Here is an 18,755-nt window from a genome sequence, read left to right as displayed (position 1 = left end):
GAATTTGTCATTAAGTTGCTTTCTAGAATTCAAGGCATGATGAAAAATTGACTTTTAATCTTACTGAGGATCCCTTGTATGTGAGAATTCACTTTTCTCTTGCTGCTTTAAAAATCCTTTGTCTTTTGACCATTTGATTATAATGTATCTTATTGTGGATCTCTTTATATTTATTAAACTCAGAATTGGTTGGTTGAGCCCTTTTAATTTGTAATTTATAACTTTTATAAAATTTCAGAAGTATTTAGCCATTAATTTTTCAAATACTTTTTCTCTCTCCCCTCCTTCTAGCACATACATTGGTATAGTTGATTGTGTCTCAAAGGTCTCTTGGGCCTTGTTTATTTTTCTTCAATTTTTTTTTCAGTTCCTCAGACTGGTTTATTTTAATTGCCATACCTTTAAGTTCACTGATTCATTCTTCTGCCTACTCAATCAGCAGTTGAAACCATATTGTGATTTTTTTCATTTCAGTTATTGTACTTCTCAGTGTCAGAATTTCTATTTAATGCTGTTTTGTAATTTCTCTCTCTTTATTGCTATTCTCTTTTTGTCGAGACAGCATTCTCCTGGTTTCTTTTAGTTCTCTGTCTATAGTTTTCTTGTAACAGTTGATTTAAAGTATTTTTTCAGTAATTCCTATGTCTCTACTTCCTTCGTGGCAGTTTCTCTTAATTTCTTTTTTGTGTTTCTTATTTCTTTGTATAACTTGTAAATTTTGTTGGAAACTGGATATTATGAATATTTCAATATGCTTACTCTGTATATCAGATTCTTCTCCTCCTCAGGGTTATTGTTCTTGCTTGTTGTAAGTTATAGTTATTTGTTTAGTGACTTTTCAAAACCAGTTTTTAAAGACTTATTTCTGTGCATAGTCTCCAAAGTCTCAGTTTCTTTAGCTTGTGGTCAGCTAGAGGTGTGGCAGAGATATCCTTGAATAACTAGATCCAGAAAAAAACAAAAAAGGAAAAACAATACAGAAGAAAAGCCCACAAAATACTCTACAGATCTTTACAGATTGATTCTATGTTGGGAGATTGTTGCAGATCTTAACCAGGTATTTTTTCATTCTGCTGTCACTGAAGGTAGAAGAATTCTAGAGGTTAAAGCTTAGGGCTTATTTTTCCTGACCATGTGTCCTGCCCTGGGCATGCACCTGGCATTCTAGATCCCCTATTATATGCAGGTGCTTCTTAATTGTCTCTTTCTCCAGAGTAACTCTTTCTCTCCAGCTTTGGGCTAGTCTATTGTTTGCCCTAACTGTAATTTTTTCCACTTGAAGCAGCAGCTTATTCATTTACCTGTCAATGTGTTTGAGTAATGCTCTCTGCTTAGCCACTTTTCTACTCTGAAAGTATCCCAGGTTAGGTGAAACAAAGGCAAGTGCCCTATGTCAGTCCTTCAGGGAAACCCCAGACAGGCCAAAGCAGAGAAATGCAATTCCTTAGGAATAAGGTCTGCTTTGCTATTACTAGAGTCAAGTAACCACAGTGGGAACATAAAAAGCCCATCTTCAAAATCACTGTGACGCTGTCAAGGGAGGTGGAGAAAGCCTACGTTAAAATGCCACAAAGCTCTCCTATTGATTTTGTTCATCTTTTTCTTGATTAAGCACTCACTTGATTGCTGTAAACCTTTGACTATTTCCTGGAGTTATAGTTATGACAAGTTGATTCTGATATTCTGACAGGTTTTTCTTTTCTTTCTTTTTTTTTTTTCCCCCTGTAAAGGGATGCCTCTTGGTATTCCCTACTCTACTAGTTTTTGCTGACATCACTCTCCTGAAGATTTTTTAAAAATAAATATTTAGGAAAATAATTTTAGATTTATAGAAAAGCTACACTGATAATACAAAGAATTCCCCATATGTTCTTTATTCATTTTCTCTTAAAGTTAACATTTTAAATTACCATGGTACATTTGTCAAAACTAAGGAATTGGCATTGGTGCATTACCATTAACTAAATGATACACATTATTAGGGTTTCACCAGTATTGTTCTATTGTCTTTTTTCTATTCCAGGATTCCATCCAGAATACCACATTAGATTTAGTCATCATGTCTTCTTAGGCTCCTCCTAATTGTGACAGTTTCTCAGACTTTTTCTCATTTTTTATGACTTTGACAGTTTAAAAAAATACTGGTAAAATATTTTATATGGTGTCCTCAGTTTGAATGTATCTGATGTTTTTCTCATAATAAGACTGGGGTTATGGATTTGAGGACAAATACCACGTAAGTAAATTGGCCTTCTCATGACACCATATAAGAGGATATGTGATAACCTCATGGCATCACTGGTGTCATTGTTAACCTTAATCTCTTGTTTAAAGTGGTGTTCACCAGGCTGCATTCTATAAAAGCAAATCACTAAGTCCTGCCCTCATTCAAGAAGGCAGTTAATTTCCACCTCTTGGTAGGAAGTGTATCTATACATTTTATTTGTAATTTCTCTGTAAGGAGGATTTGTACCATCTCCTCCCCCCTACCATTTTTATTCGTTCAATCATTTACTTATGGAGTCATGCATACTTATTTTTATTTTGAGTTATAATTCAATGCTTTGTTACTTAATTTCTTGCTTAAATTATTCCAACATTATCCACTGTGAGGTTTTTCAAGTTGGTCCCCTTGCCGATAAACATGTCCTCATTCTTTTGTTTTTTTTGCATACTTGCGTACTTTCTGGTACTGAATGTTTTCAAGAGGAAAGTTTCATGTATTGACTTATATTTTAGGAAGAAAATAAATGTGGTTAGTTTAAAGGATAACTTGGAAAGGCATTAAGACATATACACACAGGAGGAGAGTAGAGACAATGAGGAATCTTGAAATATGTCACACACACACATGATTGAAGTGATTTATTGAATATCAGTAATATTACATGGATCCTAGTCAGGGATTTTCCATTATTATACATAATGAATTCTGTAATGTCACTTCCACTTTCTGGATGTCAGCTTCCTCATTGATATAGTAAAGTAAAATAATCTAAAAGATTTCTACCAAAGAGCTCTTAATAGATAAGGAAAATAATGTAACTATGATTTCTTTGTAGAACTTGGTGTATTGCAGTATCCCTTTTCAAATGTGATAGTTCTTTGAAACTGCTTATTTTATTTGACAAATTTACATGAATTTTTCATACCAGTTCACAATATACCTTTGTTTACTTTCTTTTCCTCTTCTTCTTCTTCTTCTTCTTCTTCTTCTTCTTCTTCTTCTTCTTCTTCTTCTTCTTCTTCTTCTTCTTCTTCTTCTTCTTCTTCTTCTTCTTCTTCTTCTTCTTCTTCTTCTTCTTCTTCTTCTTCTTCTTCTTCTTCTTCTTCTTCTTCTTCTTCTTCTTCTTCTTCTTCTTCTTCTTCTTCTTCTTCTTCTTCTTCTTCTTCTTCTTCTTCTTCTTCTTCTTCTTCTTCTTCTTCTTCTTCTTCTTCTTCTTCTTCTTCTTCTTCTTCTTCTTCTTCTTCTTCTTCTTCTTCTTCTTCTTCTTCTTCTTCTTCTTCTTCTTCTTCTTCTTCTTCTTCTTCTTTTTTTTTTTAAGTTTTCAGAGTTTGTCTTTAATTTTTAGTAGAGAAATCATTTGCAGCCACTTTGAGACAGACTTCATTGAAGTAGAGGCTCTGTCATATCAATAGTACATTACAACTTGGTCCATCAAAGGTGCCACACCTGAAATACAAAAGATGCTTCTACCTAGTTTATGATAGGTTTCTTTCCTTTTTTCTCTCTTCAATTTTATTAGGTTAAAACACCACATATCAGCTTCCTCCAAATGACTCCCTATGCCTGGAGTTTGTGTAGAATTTCATGCCACATAAACCAAACTTCTGGCTATGATATTTGGGCCCTGCCATAATACTCAACATAACACAAAATATGAAGTTATAAAGAAAACTTAGGTATGCTGTCCCAAATTATGGAATATTAAACTTAGAATCTCCTTAATATCAAGAAGACAGATAGCACACAAATTGTACAAATCCAGCCCCTAAGCAGTAGAAGCTCATGATTTCAAAGGCCACACTGATTAAAAGATGTGAGTATACTTTAAAAGTTCATAGGAAATAGAATTGAATTTAACAGAATCTGTAAGCTGCCAATTCTGAATAGCCATTCCATGAAAACAAGTTAATACTTGATATTAGAAAGATGAAGGGGAGGAAAATTTACTGATACAGTGCTCTTCAATCTCTCCAATTTGATTACAAAAGCAGGTCTTATAATATTTATTTCATACAATATGCATTATTAGCCACATTTTAAATTTCTCCTAATTAGATAATAACATGTACTGCTATTAATCTTCCCCATAGGTGTAATTTTTCTTGCCATACATTTCCTCAATTCCAACTCTGATGCTGTTCTCTTATAGATGTCTTTAATATCATCACAATTAGTCTAAAAATGAGTTGTGGCATCATATATGTGAAAAATAAAGATCTGGATTTCTTTTCCCAAACCTTTTCATTTGAGGAGGTCACTGTAGATAACCAATTTCTGTTCAGTTAGTTCCAAGTGCTCCAAAGCTGGCCAGATTTCTTTATTGCTTTCCTTGGTTTTCACAGTTGTGCATACTATGACAATGTAATTCCCCTGTGCCACCACATTGTGTGCAGAGATCAAGCAAATATAGATATCTGACTTTCAGCTGACTTGGTTCTCTCTAATAATGATCTGATAGGAGTTGGTATTGTTGATGTTCTTGATGGGATGGCTGAGGATACTAAAACTCGGATCACCTGGCTCACCGTTTTTTTTACCTGATATTTTATGTAGCTGGGGTCACAGATGAACTGCTTACAGTGAGCAATCTTTCCTTCAGATTTCACACCAATTACTTTTGCATTTTGCACAATGACTTCTTCAATTGATTTATTCAACATGTTGGTTCCTCCACAAACAGCATCTAGCAATTCTTGTTGTCATTCTTTAAGGCCATGGTGTGAAAAAAGATACGAACTTTTGCCATATCTTGCCAAAGACTCACTGTAAAGTTTTATTCTTCTAATGTTTTTACAGCATAGTTGATATAAGCAGTCATTAGTTCTGTAAAGTACAACAGTTTACCCAGTAAAATCAATAACATTTTGGCTCAAATCAAATTTCTTTGGCACATTTCACATTTGGTCTTCTTAGAGTCAACACTCTCAAAAGTCCTAGAATATTTTTTCATCAAAGTTGCTAATATACACTAGTAATTTTCTGAAGCAACAGTCCCATTAAACTAGATGCCAAGGTTTCAGCTTCAGTGAAAGAAACCTTGCAAATTTTTCTTCCCTTATAGACAAAGCTCCCCTCAGTTGCTCTGAAATCCAGATAGTGAGTGACTTCTGTATAAAGTAGCATCTTAGCTGGTTGACCACTAACCATAAGAAATTTAGGAATCAAGTCAATATTACAGTCTCTTTCTCTCCCAAATGATGCTGGGAGGGGTTCTGGTATTTTAAATCTTTTGTTATAAGTGTAAATCTTCCTGTGGTGTGATAAATACACTTTTTCCTCCATTATACTTGTTTTGATCCATGTGAAGAACTTTCTTTCCACTCAGTGACATTATACTTGACAGTATGCATTTTGTTAGGCCGATGTCCAGCACGATCATGCCATACCCTTCATTCATGTAGGAGTCTGCCATTACTTAGCCCCAGAACCCAAGAAAGAAGAAAGCACAAGGGCTGTGCAGCCACACTAAGGAAGTAGGTAGGCATTTGAGGAAAAAGGGAAGACAAGAGGAAAGGTACAATGAGGCTGAAGAAGAGGCAAAGCTGACCCGCCGCCTTAGAAGGAAGGAAAAGAGTGGGTTGCTTACTTTAATATAAAAATATTCTCATGTAGCCACTTTTGTATTAGATCCTACAGAACACAATGGACCTATTTATCTAATGTTTTTCTCTATGCCTTGGTGCATATCCTGGTGACTGAATACCTTAATTTGAAAATCAGGGAATTCTTAGAGTTTTAGAACTCTGTGGTTTTAAAAATTGACTTTAAATGTTTAAAGTTCTGTGATGAAAATGGAATTGGTTTGATCAGGCCCCCTCGCCTCATACCCTGTTGGGTATGATTCAGCACATCTTTTGTAAACAAGTTGCATGGGAGTAGTGTTAGTGCACATGTGTGTCTGGGTACTCTTTTGACTTCCTGCCCTTTTTTGTATACTTTGGTATGGAAGGCAGTCGTTCTGAACCACTGGTCAGTGGAGCTCGCTCTGAAGAATAAAGCATGTCCAATTTGTTGGCAACTACTCTATTTTTCTTTTGACTACCTGGCTCAGGACCTGCATGGAACGGGGTAGAATAGTCTGTGATTCAGCCTGACAATTGGCATGGTCATCATCGGGATTCTGAGCAGGTAAGGCAGTCACTAGCCTCCCGGGAGGGAGAGGAAATGTGGCTACCCTCGAGTGTGTGGTATCCAGCAGCCACTTTCCTGTTAACTGGGGTCTGGCTGTTGCTCACTGTACTACAAGTCAACATGGACTAGGCACTCCATGAAGCAGTGTGACTTTGAGATTTGCAGCAGAAAGCAGACTTGTTGGAAGCGTGGTACCTGTTCTGGAGGCTGAAGTACAGCAACAGGTCACTCTTGCTTCCAACACTGGGGATGATGACGAACACAATGGTGAGTTGGGGGTGCCCTGGCACCAACTGTTGTGCATCAGAAACTGAAGCAAGAACAGCCCATAGGGCAAGGTGGACAACCAGTAGGCAATCCACAAGTGACCCAATTCATTACTTATGTCCCCTACACTCAAGCTGAGTTGGTGGACCTGGGAAAACAGTTTTTTTCAGAAACAAGGCAAACCCTTAGCTGCTTGGCTTTTGTGCCTGTGGGATGTGGGGGTGGATGGTGTGATGTGCTCTGGTGAGGAGATGGATAAGTTGGCTTCCATCACCACGCATCTGTCCCTGTAGCAGCAGATACAGAATAGCTGTAGATATGCACTGGGACAGGATAACCACTCCTTGATGGAGTGGGAGGATGCAGCTGTCTGGACCATGTGGACAAATGCTGGAGAACTGCCCCAAACCATGAGTAAAGGGCAAACATATGCTGAGCCAGTCCAAGTGATTCAGGAGTGGGAATATGGTAGACTATGTTTAATGTGAACACCTGCGGTCCAAATGATGAATGCTTTAAAAGCAGCACAAGGGACGTAGTGCTATAAAATGCTCCATTTACGTCCTTTGGGTCTCTGGTGGCTATACTGGCCCCATACATTGGTCATCCTACACATGAAGTAACGACCATGATGGCCAGGCTGGGTGAAGAAGAGGGGATGAGAAAGACAAAAGGGGTCCAAAAGGTGGCTAAGACTAAATCCCCAAGAAATGCTCAGAATTTTACTCCGAAGGTACTGAGCAAGACCAGCTGCATGCAGATGTGGTTTGACTTGTTTATGGCAGGAGTTGATACAGAAAAAATTGACTGGCAGCCAATGCAGTCCTGTTTGCCTTGTGGCAATGATTGTGTCCCAAACAGCATTACACTAAATGTCCACAAACAGGTGGCAAGGTATGCCCAGTATATTTGAAGGATTTTATGGCTACACTTGCAGAGTCAGAGGGACTGTTCTCTTTTGGCTAGGAATAAGACTGAGGTGCTTGTCTTTTGCAGGCAGATGAGGACTGGAGTCCTCATGTTGAAATGGCAATACATTGGACAGGGATACATATACAGCATGTGTTAGCATTGGTGGACACGGGTGCAGACTTTAGCCTGATATATGGCAACACAGATAAGTTTCTTGGGGCCACAGTGAATGTTGATGGCTATGGAGGACATTCTATTACAATCAAAGCTGTGTCTTTGCTGCTGAGCATTGGACAACTTCCCCTTCATATATAGACTCTGTATGTATCCCCCGTAGCTGAACACATCTTGGGTATAGACATACTTTATGAGTTACACCTGTGAACAATGGTTGGAGAATTCCAGCTGTGGATATGGACAGTGCAGCCTGTGTTGCGGGGATATGTCAAGCATGATCTACAGGTGCTATCCAATACAAGGCGTGTGGTCAATGTGAAACAGTATTGCTTGCTGGGAGGACATGCAGAGATGGGTGCCACTATATTGGAGTTAGAAAAGGTTCGCATCATTCATCCCACACATATCCTATTTAACACCCAGGTATGGCCAGTGAAAAAACCTGATGGTATCTGGAGAATGACTGTGGATTATCAAGAACTGAACAAAGTAGTGCCTCCTTTGCACATGTCTGTGCCTTCAGTTCATGACTTAATGGATCAGCTGATGACTCACCTAGGAACTTATTGTTATGTACTGGACCTTGCAAATGCTTATTTCTCTATCCCAATCTCAGCTGATAGCTAAGATCAATTTACCTTCCCCTGGGAAGGAAGGCCATGTTGCCCCAAGGCTATCTGCATAGCCCAACTCCCTGTCATGGTTTAGTGGCTGGGGACCTAGTCATGTGGACTAGGCCCAGCATGGTTACAATGTTTCCTTACATAGATGATGTCTTAGTAAACTCTGATTCTCTTGCAGATTTAATCAAGGCAGCTCTAACACTGCTAGGTTATTTAGAACAATGTGAGTGGGCTGTATATAAGGATCTTACACTTTGGATATGTACTTGGAAGTACCAGTGGTGGCTGGAAGGTCACCAGTCCCTGTGGAAACAAGCCATATGGCAAGAGTTACGGGAATTAGGACATGGAAAAGAAATGTCTTTTCTGTGTTGCAGGACATTTCCCCTTAGCCAGTCCTCACAATGATGAAGCTGATACACTGGCTAAGGTAAGGTGGCTGGAGAGAGCCCCAGCAGCTGATGTAGCTGGGTGGCTACATTGGACAATGAGCATGCTGGCTGCAAGACCATGTGGTCAATTGCCCACCAGATGCTGCATAAACCCAAGAATGCAGCATGCTGGCTGCAAGACTGTGTGGTCAATGGCTTTCTGGGTGCTGCATAAACCTGAGAAAGAATGCCCCTGATAGGCAGATGTACCCTTGATGGCTTGCCGAGTGCTGCATGCAGATAGGCAGAAAACCCAAGAACAGGATGTTCTTAACATGGTGGCAGGTGGATCTTGTGGGATCACTGCCAGAATCAGAGAACTATAGGTATATCATCACAGCCATTGATATGGCTACTGGTCTTCTGTTTGTACGACCCTAGACCAGGTAAACACTATTAAGGTGTTGAATAGCCTTACAGCCATATATGGGTCAGCTGCTGGTCATAGAGAGTGATAATGGAACTCACTTTACTGGACATGAAATACAGAACTGGGCTTCTCAGTCGTCCATTCAGTGGAAGTTACCTGTGCGGTATCATCCCCAGGCAGCGGGAATGATTGAACTGTACAATGGTCTTTTGAAAAAGGGACTAAGGCTTTCCACCCAACCCCACCTCCTGAAGGGTTGGACACAGTCGTTATGGCTGACAGTCAGGATCTTAAATGAAAGACCCTGCAAGGGCAGGCCATCTCCTCTGTTGCATAGAGCTGCAGCACCTGTTCCTGCAACTGTTTTTTCCAGGGTGGTAAGCTGCCATGTGTTCTGCCAGAAGGAAAAGAACCCCCTCTCTTGGTGCCAATAACTTTTTGTCTTTTTTTCCATAGTCTTGTGGCTGCAGGCACCAGAATCAACTGGACACATACATATGTTCATGAGGCCAATGTGTCTGCTTGCTGAATGTGCACCAACTTTCCTACCAGTGTGGCTGCAGGATTCCTATGGAAAATCTCCCCAATGAGGACTACTAATCAGACATGTGTATGGGTGGGGTTTTTGTGGCTAGTAGTTGAAAGGTTAGAGCTATGGGGACAAGCCTTAAGATGTATTGAATATACAATAAGTGCAGAGATTTTGTGGATGCAAGGGTCAGCCATCTTCACTAAGGGAACACTGCAGAAGATTCCAAATGCATAGATTATATGGCAAGAGACCCTGAAGGGGTGGAGTGTGAGGAAAGTGGAGTTGGTTTGGTTAGGCCCCTTCACCTCATATCTGGCTGGATATGATTCAGCACATCCTTTGTAAACAAGTTACATAAGAGTAGAGTTAGTGTGCATGTGAGCCTGGATACCCTTTTGGCTTGCCATTTTTTGTGTACTTTGGTATGGAAGGCAGTGGCTCTGAACTGCTGGTCAGCAGAGCTCACTCTGAAGAATAAAGCTTGTCCACTTTGCTGGCAACTACTCTGTTTTTCTTTTGACTACCTGGCTCAGAACCTGCACAGAATGGGGTAGAAGAGTATGTGATCCAGCCTGACAAGTTCCATCATATGAAATAGGCCAGGCAAGTTTTATATTTGTCCAAAAAGCAAATCTAGACAGTACTAGGAAGGGAATTTCAGAGGTAAATTACTGACTCGGTATAAAAAATTGCATTCATTGAACAAACTTTTATTCAGTACATACCCTGTTCCAGACAGTGTCAGATGCTGGGAATCTAGCATTAAATTTACAGGTTAGTTTAGTCAGTCTCTCAACAGACATTCCGTCCCCTGCCAAATCACAAATATATAAGCAACTACATAAGTTAGTAAGCTCTTTAGCTTTGGGATTTTTCATCATAAACTGCATTATCATCCCTTAGGGGTCTGTAATAATAAATTGAACCTCCGAGAATTATTCTTTGTATTATGATGCTACCTAATTTTATGTTTATGTGCATACCTCCATATGCATCTAAACATTTCAATCAGAATCTAAAATTCATGAAGGCAGGGTTAATTTCCCCAGGTACTCTCTGCACAGTGATGGTCACATGATGCTGTTGAGTGTCATAAGGTCATAAATATAGTAATAAACAAAAGCATCAAATCACAAAATATCATTAAGAAAGAGTAATTGTCTTTATATCAGGCTTGTTTTTTTGAAACACTGAGAATATATTTGGGTATTCTTTTATTGTGTTGATATTATATGTTCTAATATGAAAGGAACAACTTATAACAAAACAATTTGTCACCAAATACACTATTAACCAGTTACACCATAAGTTTTATTTGAAGATTCAATGGTGTACAATCAATGCCCAAGGTTCCAGTTTAGCTATACTTATTACTCAGTGGTGGCATAGAAAATGGCTAGTGGATGTTGAAACTATTAAACAATAGTCTTTTATGATATTTTACTGTGTATCATACAATAGCTACAGGGCGAGGAAATGTTAATCATTGGCTCAGGATCCCAAGTTGTAGCCTATAAATTTGTGGCATCACACTTTAAAACTCTGCTGATGAAGCCTAATATATGGCATACAACTAATCAATTATAGGGAGTATACGATCCCAGGCAGAGTATCTTCCTCATAATTTAATGCCAAGATGATTGGCTATAAAAATAAATAAATGCACCAGCCATTTCTTTTGTCTATACAACTTTCTTGACTACTTTGAAAAAAGATTATTCATCTGAAATAACCTGATATTTTAGAGTCATGTTTATAAACTACTATAGAATTATAATTTAATTTGAAATAGAAGGTATTTTCCATTTTGTATATATTTTTGATTTTGAGACCAAATAATTTAATATTTTGCTCCATTTAAAAAAAATCTTTCAGGTTCACAAGGAGAAAAAGCAATATACTGGGAATATGATACTTTGATTAATTAATATAGATTGTGAATATTTGGTGATCAGATCCTGTGACTTGCAATGCAATCTTTCACCTGATTAAATATATGAAGTTCTCAATAAAAATTTATTAAACTGATTTTCTATACTCCATCTCTAAATTAAATGATACAAATTATTGAGGTTTCTGTTCACTCATCAAATATTTATTGCCCACCCTCTGTATTGGCATTGTAATATATTGCAACTATATCTACCATAGTATGAACACAATCAATGCTATTCTGTTGATTCATTTTATATTTCTACTTTCCTCATAGTTAAGAAGTATAGTTTATTTTCATTATAACATGAACAAAAATTCATTTTTAGTGTTTCTTTTTTTTTCTGTATTCCAGAGCACATACCCCTTTCAGAATCAGATGAATCAGCCACTTATTCTCACCTCACTTCTAGGTAGTCTAACAAAAGCACACATAATTTTATGCAGTCCCTTATTTCTACTGAGTCTTTTTGTTCCTTGATCAAGTGTAGCAAACACAGGAAAATGTGTGTACTTATACCTTTCTGACCCTGCCAAAAAATTAAAGTGTCATGAAGGTCCTGGCATACTTTTTTTCACCTGAATTTCCAAAGCTTTTTACCACGCTAGCTGTGGCACTTACTTAGCATCCTAGATCCCAGGAGATTATTGAGGAATCCTGAGTGACTCACAGCACAGCCTTGTCTTGCTCTAGGTCTTCTTCAGCTCCAGTCCCCTTCCAAAATAGTGGTGAGAGTATAAAACAGGTGAAGCAATTTCTTTCTCTGGAACTTGATAGAATGCATGGCTATGGAACATTTCCTATCTCTTTGTGGGATAACACAACCACGGCCGAAATTTCTTTAGACATTTTTAAAAAGCAATGGCAGCTTACTAAGCAGTAATTCAAATCAGAAAACTGTCTTAAAAGCAGTCAATCTATGGAGGACAAAGTTCAGAGGGAAAGAAGATAAGAACTCTTTGCATTTATCCAAGTGATCCATTGATTTAGTTATCTGTGGAGTACATGTGGTAGCAAAAGAAGGTTCCTATTTTCATTGGTTTTGTCTTATGTTAGAAGAGTATGTATTTTGTGTCTGCATTATTTACATACAAGTGCCTTGCTCTTTTGTTTACTTCTTAAGCTGCCATTTATTGAGCACTTATTGAGTGTACGATCCTGTGCTAAGTATTTCAACCTTAACAGCAAGTCTTTCAGTCAGTTATTTTTATTCCCATTTTACAGAGAAGTAGACTGAGGCTTAAAAGAGGTACATAACATGTTTATCTTACACCTAGTTAGAGATAAAGCCAGTATTTAAATGTTTTTACATTTCACTCATAGAAGACCTGTACTCCTTATCATTACATAACACTGCCTCACTGTGGTAAAGCTGAGTATAACTTAATTATAATAAACTAGCCAAACTTTCTATTTAATGAAACTTTTTCTGAATCTATTATTTTGCAGTATACACTATCCCTCTAAATGTACCTCTTTTATATATTAATATGAAGCAAGGTTTCTGTTAAAAATCTTTATTTTTTTCTGGAGAAATATTGATATGCTGACCCTAAAAATTAAGACCCAAACACTTTTGGAGATACAAAATTACTGAAACATTTTGGGAATGTGTTCTGTTCAAATAATGCATAATGAGAGTGTTGTAGCTAAGGTTCAAAGGAGACACACTCAGAAGGAGTTTTTTTTTTTTTTAGCTTTTTTTTTTTTATGTTTTAATCGTATATAGTTAAGGAGTACAACATGATGAGTACAACATGATGTTTTGGTATATTTATACACAGTGAAATTGTTATTATAGATGAGCAAATTAATATATCCATCACCTCAAACAGTTACCCTTAGAAACAAGTATTTCTAATAGCATCCTTAATAATCTGCTAAGTAGAGCAGTTACCTGGTAAACCATACATCCTTGACAGCCCTTTCTCTCCTTTCCCAACTTTGTGTAAGTTACTTGTTCAGAGTCCCTATAGAAATATACGTAGTTTAGAATGATTTTAAACATATAATTGTATACAGTAGTTATGCATTTTCAGTGTTAATACATTGTTGAATTGGAAGTTCCATTTACTATTACAGCAACTTTTTTTTTTAAATTTTTTTTTTATTTTGTCAATACACAATGTAGTTAGTTATTGTGTCCCCGCTAGAGGAGAGGACCGTTCTTCGGTCAAGGGTATACGAGTAGCTGCGCTCCCCTGCTAGAACCTCGAAACAAGCTCTCAGAAGGAGTTTTAAAGATTTATTCCTGCAGCCGGGACCGCAACAGCCAATTAGAGCTGCGGCTCTGAGCCTGATTTACTTTTGGTTTTTATGCTTAGTTGGGTGTGATGGGAAGATTGCCTGTTTTGCGTTCAGCCAATGCAAGCAAGCCTCGTGTACATAAGCTAATTTTGTGGCTAGCACTTGGCAGGGACTTTCCAACCATGCTTCTCCCTCCCTACTATCCTTGAAATGGACCAAAATAGATCTTTTTGCAAAATGGTTTTACTTATGTTTAACCTTGAGCTGGCGACTAGTGATATCCTGTAAGGCACACAGGATATTTTGCAAGAGCAAGCATAGCTGGTTTACAGAAGCTAAACTATGCAGTTTATAGCACAGCATAAAAATCTTCACAAAGGCAGGAAGGGTGGTTACTTGAGGGGCATCCTTCTTCTTTTTAAAGAAGTAGACTTGCCTAACTGGGAGCTAATGGCCTGTGGTTTCTTGCTTACACAAGCACAAGCCTGTGATTATAGAGCTGTAGGGTACAGAACTATTCAGCAGCTTGCATTGGAACAAGATAGCCTCATGATGTTACCTGTAACAAGAGGAATGACCAAAGGTGACCCGAGAAGTAGGAGAAGCACTATTAAATAAAAGAGATAGTGTTAGCTGATGATATGTTACACTTTCCTCTGTATAACTGAGACAGAGAAAAGTGAAAGGAAGAATTCGCTCAAAACACAATCAACGAGGCCTGGGGGGACTGCCACCTATCAGGGCATCAGCCCCAATCCAAAATCAGTCTTTCTTTTTATTGACAAGACAAGGAAGTTTCACAAGAAAAATCAGTTGATTCAATCATCAAAGGACATTAAAAAAGGCAGTGTAAAACTAGTAACAGCAGTAAATTAACAATGTGAAATTCCAGAATGTAATTTGTAAAAAGCTAGGTTAATTCACCAACAAGGAGCTTGTCCTTAGTAAACATTTTCCTTTTCACATACTTCCTACAGCAATTTCCTTAGCATATTTAAACAGCATTCAAGCAGGTTCCTTAACATATCTCAAGAACAATCAGTAGGTTAAATAGTCAATAGTCATTCAAGCTGGAATCAAACCAGCAACCTAAAACAGTCAAAATACACAATTCCATCCCTAAAGGGTAGTGATTAGAATTGTTTAGATGGCTTTGCCAGCCTTATCTGTGGACTTTTGTCACTGATTCAATAACCTTTTGACTCATTCATTCATTACCTAAAAATCCTACTCTAAGATCAAAGGAGAATCAAAATTCCTAACCCACTACAATGACGGTCACATTGTTGTCAAATATAAACATTTTTAAAAAATTTTGGCGAACGCAAAATGAAATTTACAACTTGTTAACGAACAAATTTAGCAGCATAATAATTTGTTCCATCTTTGATTTAGGAAAGGAACTTGTGGGGACTTTATGAGGATTTGCATAGAAACATGACTGGTACTATGACTGGGCAAAAAGGAGGAGCCATATCTTGGTGTTCTTTCCTTGAAAGGACTATATTAAAATATAAAGCCATTTCTTCTATTCGCCAAGGTGACTGAAAGATGCCATTCTCGCCTGGTTGGCATAGCATTTGAAGCCATGCTCATTCTGTAACATATTTGCAAGATTAGGTTAATCTGAGTCGCTCATCTAGAAATGACTCAAGTAGGAGAAAGCAAACCCTCAGAGGGATTGAACGCTATAAGCAAGAAACATTGGAAAGAGAGGGCTGAAGAAATTTCACCTCCTCCTCATTTGGACTGGGACCCAGAATACTGTGGGGTTAGCAGCTTTACCTGCTCTTTTGACAGGAATATTGATTGATTTTGATAACTATAATAGATAGAACTTAAAGGTTTGGAACCAAGGGGTCCTTAGAGTTTGTCTCTCATGATGATGCTATAAAATCAGTCATCTGAAATGCATTTCTTAAAGAGTTGTTTTTGTCCACATCTAGATGTAAGTATTGGAAAGAGGGGCAAGAAAATTAATATTATCATTTCAAATTTTCCTGTTGAGGTGATGATTGCTATTAATACCATACTTCTTGTTTATGCATTTCTGATGGGAATCTGACAGTGCCAATCTGTTTTTGTTTTGGGTTTTGGTTTCGGGTGTTTTTTTTTTTTTTTTTTTGGAAGCATACTCTTCAGAGACATAAAAAGAAAGCTGAATGAGATGTAAACACAGTGAGGAGAATTAAAGATCATAAAGAAAGCTGAATGAGATGTAAACACAGTGAGGAGAATTAAAGATCAAAGAGAGGGTCAGAAGGAGTAAAAGAAAGAGCTACAGTGGCAAATAAATTCTATTCAGTTCCCCCACCCCACACCCTCAGCTGTTGTTCTTTCTGATTCAGATCTTGATGTTTAGTAAAGAAAGCTGAATGAGATGTAAACACAGTGAGGAGAATTAAAGATCAAAGAGAGGGTCAGAAGGAGTAAAAGAAAGAGCTACAGTGGCAAATAAATTCTATTCAGTTCCCCCACCCCACACCCTCAGCTGTTGTTCTTTCTGATTCAGATCTTGATGTTTAGAACATGGATAAGGGTTAGAAGGCTAACTTGAAAAATTAATGAAGGGTTTTTTTTTTTTTTTTAATGGGGGATCTAGGATGGAGGGATGGAATGTTGGTCACTTAAGGTATAAAAATGCTTGCACACAAGTATCACAGGAGGGTATGAGTCTCTTACAACAAAACATTATTGATTACTATAGTATTCAACCTATACTGAAGTGAACTGCCAAATACTTTTTAATAGTTATGTATGAAAGTGTAAGGCATTTCTTCCTATTGCTATTTTATAGTGGCCATCATACCAATGCTTCTGAATTTCTCATTGCTTTAAGAGCATCCTATCTCTGAAATAACATGGCTGCACTGCAAAATGCATAATGTAAGTATGGGATAAACCAATTTAATGTCATTTAGCTGGTAATAGCAAGACATAGGTGTTCTTTGATATTTGCATATGCAATTCAAAAGATTCTGATCAATTCAACCTTTTCTTAATGGAAGATATTCAAATGTCTATGAACTGCTATATGAAAATCAGTAATTCAACAAATGCCAGGTTATGCAAGTCCTTAATGTAAAAATGTATATATGAATGTAAAGGCTTATGGAGGCAATTTCCTATTACTTACATTACTTACATTTCCTGGGACAAAAAGAAAGACTGAGATATTTTTAAATGGAAGTGCATAGAGAGCAAAGGGTAGGATGAGTTCCATTCTTGATAACTTTTTATGTTCATAGAAAGTACACATGCAGAGATAAAAAAAATTCACATAAAATGGGTAAATGCAAGAATTATTTCTGCACATGTTTATTATGTTTCTAGTTCGTGCTCAGAAATATTCTAGTTGCTATAGAGGATGCATTAAAAGATAGACTATGTGGAGACAAATAGGAAGAGTGACAAAAGGGCAAGGAAATAAGTGTTCCAGTGGTAAGTCCCTGTGTAACTGCTGAGGGAAGCAGTGGTGGTAGTGTAAAGAGCACTGGCCTGGCACTTAAGGCCAGCTTCTCTGTATTCTCAGCCTAGTTCTCAACAGGAGAACTAGTAACTTAGGGAAAAAACTTAGTCAAAGAATATAAATCACTGTTAGGAGAGATTATTATAAGGAAGGAAGAAACCAATTTTCAGAAACATACTCAAGGAAATGGAGTACCAAAGGCACTGATTGTTCATCTTGTACAATCTCTATTTCTACATAGAAATCCTTTTCATGACGTATATGATATATGGTCATCAGTTATTCTTTTAAACAATTGAGGAAAAGGAACTTGTTATCCAAAAGACAAGCCATTTATTTGTAAACATATTCTGAATGTGAGAAAACTGTCCTTTACATTAAAACCAAATATAAAACCAGTACGGTTATATTGTGCATCATCACATTTCCGTGTGAGTGTGTGTGTGTGTGTGTGTGTGTGTGTGTGTGTGTGTGTGTGTAACCAAAAATGTAGAATTTTACATTAATTCCTTACCTTAATCACCTCAGCCTATTAAGGACAATTTGAATCACAATTATATTATGTAATATACTAACTGTGCATTTTGTTTGCGCATTATTGGCCAATATGATAAGCTTCCTTTTAGGTCATAATCTATGCCACCTATAGAATCTTGACAAACAAAGGCAAGGACAGAGCCAAATGAGATATCACCTGAGAAAACCATCCAACTGCTTGCTTTTTGTTCTGGAAAGGAGCCCATGAGACTAAATGTCTGCCTCTATAACTAATAAAAAGTTGTTTCCAAAAGTATGCCATGAATTTCATCTTTTGTCTCCCAGATCTTTGTTTTCATTTTTTATTTTATCATATTTTTATTGAAACATAATTTTTTTATAAATATTTGTGGGGTAAAATGTTGACTACCAATACTTGTACACAACATGAGGAGGTCAAATCAGGATAATTAGCTTATTCATCACTACAAAACATACTTTGTGTCCATTAACAAATTTTTCATTAATTTCTCATTAAACTCCTCCCTCTTCCCTTTCTACTTCTAGTAACCACATTTCTGTTCTCTCCTTCTGAAAGTTCAACATATTATTGTGATTGTTGTCTTTTTCTTTCTTTTTTTCCTTTCTTTCTGTTTTTCTTTCTTTCTCTTTCTCCTTCTATCTTTCTTGTTTGTTTCTTTTTAGCTTCCACTTATGAGTAAGGACATGTGATATTTTTCTTTTTTTTTTTATTTTTATTTTGTCAATATACAATGTAGTTAGTTATTGTGTCCCATCACCAAAACCTCCCTCCCTCCTCCCCCTCCCACCCAGATGTGTCCCCTCCATTTTCTCGTTGAAAGAGCTTCAAAAAAAAAAAAAAAACCGGGGGGGGGGGGGGGGTGGGGTGGGGAAGAAGATATAACAACTATACTTTTTTTGTAGTTGTTACAACAACA

The 18,755-nt window shown here is 37.3% G+C and overlaps 1 pseudogene; it reads right to left on the bottom strand.

Annotated features, from left to right (window-relative positions):
* Nucleotides 1-4,301: 4,301 nt before the first annotated feature.
* On the bottom strand, nt 4,302-5,624 carry LOC103595025 (annotated as a pseudogene).
* Nucleotides 5,625-18,755: the final 13,131 nt, after the last annotated feature.

Source organism: Galeopterus variegatus, unplaced genomic scaffold (genome assembly GCF_000696425.1).
Source record: "Galeopterus variegatus unplaced genomic scaffold, G_variegatus-3.0.2 Scaffold1663, whole genome shotgun sequence".
Taxonomy (NCBI): Eukaryota; Metazoa; Chordata; class Mammalia; order Dermoptera; family Cynocephalidae; genus Galeopterus; species Galeopterus variegatus.
This window is presented reverse-complemented; position numbering and strand designations above follow the sequence as displayed.